Raw genomic sequence first — 6318 nt, 5'->3', positions numbered from 1 at the left:
GGGGCAGGCCCCTAGCCCTAGTCCAATTCGGTTAGGGCTAGGAGGGTGCGCCACACCTTGGCCTGCCTCCTCTCTTCCACCATTAGGCCCATGAGGCCCAATAACTTCCCGGGTGGGGGGAGGGGGGTTCCGGTAACCCCTGGTACTCCGAAACTTATTCGAAACAACCCGAACCATTCCGGTGTCCGAATGTAGCCTTCCAATATATGAATATTTATGTCTCGACCATTTAGAGACTCCCTATCATGTCCGTGATCACATCCAGGACTCCGAACAACCTTCAGTACATCAAATCACATAACTCATAATACATATCGTCATCGAACGTTAAGCGTGCGGACCCTACGGGTTCGAGAACTACGTAGACATGACCGAGATTCATCTTCGATCAATAACCAATAGCGGAACCTAGATGCTCACATTGGTTCCTACATATTCTACGAAGATCTTTATCGGTCAAACCGCATAACAACATACGTTGTTCCCTTTGTCATTGGTATGTTACTTGCCCGAGATTCGATCGTCGGTATCATTATACCTAGTTCAATCTCTTCATCGGCAAGTCCCTTTACTCGTTCCATAATGCATCATCCCATGACTAACTCATTAGTCATATTGCTTGCAAGGCTCATAGTGATGTGCATTACCGAGAGGGCCCAGAGATACCTCTCTGATACACGGAGTGAAAAATCCTAATCTCGATCTATGCCAACTCAACAAACACCATCGGAGACACCTGTAGAGCATCTTTATAATCACCCAGTTACGTTGTGATGTCTGATAGCACATGATACGTCTCCAACATATCTATAATTTTTGATTATCCCATGATATTATATTATCCATTTTGGATGTTTAATGGGCTTTAATATACCTTTTTATATTATTTTTGGGACTAACCTATTAACCAAAGGCCCAGTGCAAATTGCTATTTTTTTGCCTATTTCAGTGTTTTACAGAAAAGGAATATCAAACGGAATGAAACCTTCGGGATAGTTATTTTTGGAACAAACGTGATCCAGGAGACTTGGAGTGGACGTTAAGAAAGAAACAAGGAGGCCACGAGGCAGGAGGACGTGCCCCCACCCTTGTGGGCCCCTCGCAGCTCCACCGACGTACTTCTTCCTCCTATATATACCCATATACCCCGAAAACATTCAGGAGCACCACGAAACCCTATTTCCACCGCCGCAACCTTCTGTACCCGCGAGATCCCATCTTGGGGCCTTTTCCGGCGCTCCGTCGAAGGGGGAATCGATCACGGAGGGCTTCTACATCAACACCATAGCATCTTCGATGATGTGTGAGTAGTTTACCACAAACCTTCGGGTCCATAGTTATTAGCTAGATGGCTTCTTCTCTCTCTTTGGATCTCAATACAAAGTTCTCCTCTATTCTCTTGGAGATCTATTCGATGTAATTCTTTTTGCGGTGTGTTTGTCGAGATCCGATGAATTGTGGGTTTATGATCAACATTATCTATGAACAATATTTGATTCTTTTCTAAAATCTTTTATGCATGATTTAAATGTCTTTGCAAGTCTCTTTGAATTATCAGTTTGGTTTGGCCTACTAGATTGATCTTTCTTGCAATGGGGGAAGTGCTTAGCTTTGGTTTCAATCTTGCGGTATCCTTTCCCAGTGACAGCAGGGGCAACAAGGCACGTATTGTATTGTTGCCATCGAGGATAAAAAGATGGGGTTTATATCATATTGCTTGAGTTTATCCCTCTACATCATGTCATCTTGCCTAATGCGTTACTATGTTATTATGAACTTAATACTCTAGATGCATGCTGGATTGCGGCCGGTGTGTGGAGTAATAGTAGTAGATGCAGAATCGTTTCGGTCTACTTGTCACAGACGTGATGCCTATATACGTGATCATGCCTAGATATTCTCATAATTATGTGCTTTTCTATCAATTGCTCGACAGTAATTTGTTCACCCATCATAGAATTTGCTATCTTGAGAGAAGCCACTAGTGAAACCTATGGCCCCCGGGTCTATTCTCCATTATATTATTCTCCCTTCAACAAGCTATTTCTATCGATGTTTATTTGCAATCTTTATTTTCCAATCTATACAACAAAAATACCAAAAATATTTATCTTATTATCTCTATCAGATCTCACTTTCGTAAGTGACCGTGAATGGATTGACATCCCCTTTATCGCGTTGGTTGTGAGGTTCTTGTTTGTTTGTGCAGGTACGAGGGACTTGCGTGTAGTCTCCTACTGGATTGATACCTTGGTTCTCAAAAACTGGGGGAAATACTTACGCTACTTTACTGCATCACCCTTTCCTCTTCAAGGGAAAACCAACGCATGCTTAAGAGGTAGCAAGAAGGATTTCTGGCGTCGTTGCCGGGGAGGCTCACGCCAAGTCAAGTCAAGATTTGATCTCCCGCCAACGTGCAATTTCTGGCGCCGTTGCTGGGGAGATCTATGCACAAGTCAAGACATACCAAGTACCCATCACAAACTCTTATCCCTCGCATTACATTATTTGCCATTTGCCTCTCGTTTCCCTCTCCCCCACTTCTAAAACGATTTTCGAAAACCTTTGCCTTTTCTGTGCCTTCTTCCCGTATGTATATTTGTTTGTGTTTCCATGTGCCTTCCATTTGCTTGCATCTTTACTTGCTAAAAATCTATTGATATGGATCCACTTAAAGTGTTCTACTTGAATCATCTTCGACCCCTTTGCGCTTGTGCTGAAACCCCAACTAGCCTGGTTGATGGGAAATCTTTAGATGAGCATGCTCATTTTGTGCGTCACCGTTTGTCTGAAAAGTGAGACTCTTATGGGATCAAATAAACAGATTGATGTGTTATGCTTGGAATCTTTGTGAAATTTATGATTTTACTTGTTGCTCTAAGAACCCTAAAAAAACACCTCCCCTACCTATGTGAGTTTAATGATAATGAAATATTATCTTCTTATGCAAAGGGTGTTTATAGTTACTACGATATCAAACAAACTAAAGAATTTGTTGCTTTTAAGGGTGCTTATGAAGTTGCTTCTTTGATTGAAAAGTCTGATATTACTATCTACGAATCTGAAAATCTTGACATACTTAAATATTGCTATGAAAATTATGCTCCTAATGTCTATGTCAAAGAATTTATTGAAAGAATGACCACTGCTTTGGAAGAAAATAATGATATGCATGAATCTATAGATAATTATGATTCCAATGATTTGATTGAAATATCCCTTGATGAACGTGATGATTGCTATTCTTGTGGCCATGATGCCAGTATTTATGAAGATGAATTTGCTATAGTTCCTTATGTTAAACATGAGATCGTTGCTATTGCACCCATACTTGATAGTTCCTTCGATGAAAAGCATGATTGTAATGATGTTATTATAAATTCTCTTAATGTCAATTGTGTTAATGATATGCAAAACCTCAAGCTTGGGGATGCTAGTTTTTCTATGTCCACTACTTGTTTCAATGATCATGATTGGGGTGATTCTTCTTATGATCTTGAAAATTTATTTAAGCCCCATGATGAATATAAGATTGATAATAATGTTTGCAATATTGAAAGTGGGTTTGGAAGAGTGTCAACTTTAGATCCCACATATTTGGATAATATTCAATCTTATGAATTTTCTGATAAAAGTGGGTTTGGAGAGGTCATGACTTTAGTTAATATTAATCCCACTATTTTGGAAGAGTGTCAACTTCACATGCATGTGGATCATGTTGAGAATATGTTATGTGATAGCTATATTGTTGAATTTTATTATAATCCTACATGTAATTATTATGAGAGAGTAAAATATGATTGTAGAAATTTTCATGTTACAAAATTACCGCTTGTTAGGTTGAGATTGCTATTGTTTCTTTCTTCTTCCATGCATATGGTGGTTTTTTCTTGTCTTGATAATTTGTTTGCCTATAAAATGCCTATGCATAGGAAGTATGTTAGACTTAGATGAGTTTGTCACGTGTTTCATGATGCTCTCTTTGTGCTTCAATTCTTTCATGTGAGCATCATTGAAATTATCAATGCCTAGCTAGGGGCGTTAAACGATAGCGCTTGTTGGGAGGCAACCCAAATTTATTTTTGTTTCTTGTTTTTTTGTTCCTTTTTAGTATTAAATAATTCATCTATATTCTGTTTAGATGTGGTTTTATGTTTTTAATTAGTGTTTGTGCCAAGTAGAACCTTTTGGAAGACTTGGGAGAAGTCTTTGCGATCTTGCTGTAAAAAACAGAAATTTTAGCGCTCACGAGATTTGCTGCCATTTTTTACTGGAGAGTGCGATTAGGTTAATTATTTTTGCATATGATTAATAGACAAATTCCTCACGTCCACCAATTTATTTCAGAATTTTTGGGGTTACAGAAGTATTTGTAACCTACAGATTACTACAGACTGTTCTGTTTTTGACAGATTCTGTTTTTCGTGTGTTGTTTGCTTATTTTGATGAATCTATGGCTAGTATCGGGGGGTATGAACCATAGAGAAGTTGGAATACAGTATATTTAACACCAATATAAATAAAGAATGAGTTCATTACAGTACCTTGAAGTGGTGGTTTGTTTTCTTATACTAACGGAGCTCATGAGATTTTCTGTTGAGTTTTGTGTTGTGAAGTTTTTAAGTTTTGGGTAAGGATTTGATGGATTTTGGAATAAAGAGTGGCAAGGGCCTAAGCTTGGGGATGCCCAAGGCACCCCAAGGTAAAATTCAAGGACAACCAAAATCCTAAGCTTGGGGATGCCTCTCTTTCATCTTCGTCTATCGGTAACTTTACTTGAGGCTATATTTTTATTCACCCCATGATATGTGTTTTGCTTGGAGCGTCTTGTATGATTTGAGTCTGTGCTTTTTAGTTTACCACAATCATTCTTGCTGTACACACCTTTTGGAGAGACACACATGAATCGGAGTTTATTAGAATACTCTATGTGCTTCACTTATATCTTTTGAGCTAGAAAATTTTGCTCTAGTGCTTCACTTATATCTTTAAGAGCATGGTGGTGGTTTTATTTTATAGAAATTATTGATCTCTCATGCTTCACTTATATCATTTTTAGAGTCTTTTAGAACAGCATGGTAATTTTCTTTGGCTATAAAATTAGTCCTATTATGATAGGCATCCAAGATGGGTATAATAAAAAACTATCATAAAAAGTGCATTGAATACTATGAGAAGTTTGATACTTGATGATTGTTTTGAGATATGAAGATGGTGATATTAGATTCATGCTATTTGAGTAGTTGTGAATTTTAGAAATACTTGTTCTAAAGTTTGTGATTCCCGTAGCATGCACGTATGGTGAACCGTTATGTGATGAAGTTGGAGCATGATTTATTTATTGATTGTCTTCCTTATGAGTGGCGGTCGGGGATGAGCGATGGTATTTTCCTACCAATCTATCCCCCTAGGAGCATGCACGTAGTACTTTGTTTTGATAACTAATAGATTTTTGCAATAAGTATGTGAGTTCTTATGACTAATGTTGAGTCCATGGATTATACGCACTCTCACCCTTCCACCATTGCTAGCCTCTCTAGTACCGCACAACTTTCGCCGGTACCATACACCCACCATATACCTTCCTCAAAACAGCCACCATACCTACCTATTATGACATTTCCATAGCCATTTCGAGATATATTGCCATGCAACTTACTAGTGTTCCGTTTGTTATGACACGCTTCATCATTGTCATATTGCTTTGCATGATCATGTAGTTGAAATTGTATTTGTGGCAAAGCCACCTTGATAATTCTTTCATACATGTCACTCTTGACTCATTGCACATCCCGGTACACCACCGGAGGCATTCACATAGAGTCATATTTTATTCTAGTATCGAGTTGTAAGTAAATAAAAGTGTGATGATCATCATTATTAGAGCATTGTCCCAAGTGAGGAAAGGATGATGGAGACTATGATTCCCCCACAAGTCGGGATGAGACTCCGGACGGATTCTATAAAAAAAGAAAAAGAAAAAGAATGAGAGAAAAAGAGAGAAGGGACAATGCTACTATCATTTTACCACACTTGTGCTTCAAAGTAGCACCATGATCTTCATGATAGAGAATCTCCTATGTTGTCACTTTTATATACTAGTGGGAATTTCACATTATAGAACTTGGCTTGTATATTCCAATGACGGGCTTCCTCAAAATGCCCTAGGTCTTCGTGAGCAAGCGAGTTAGATGCACACCCACTTAGTTCTTTTGTTGAGCTTTCATACACTTATAGCTCTAGTGCATCCGTTGCATGGCAATCCCTACTTACTCACATTGATATCTATTGATGGGCATATCCATAGCCCATTGATAC

Source organism: Triticum urartu, chromosome 7A (assembly GCF_056163025.1).
Source record: "Triticum urartu cultivar PI428250 chromosome 7A, HENAU_Tu73, whole genome shotgun sequence".
Lineage (NCBI taxonomy): Eukaryota > Viridiplantae > Streptophyta > Magnoliopsida > Poales > Poaceae > Triticum > Triticum urartu.
The sequence above is the reverse complement of the archived record's forward strand: the minus strand, read 5'-3'. Positions refer to the sequence as shown.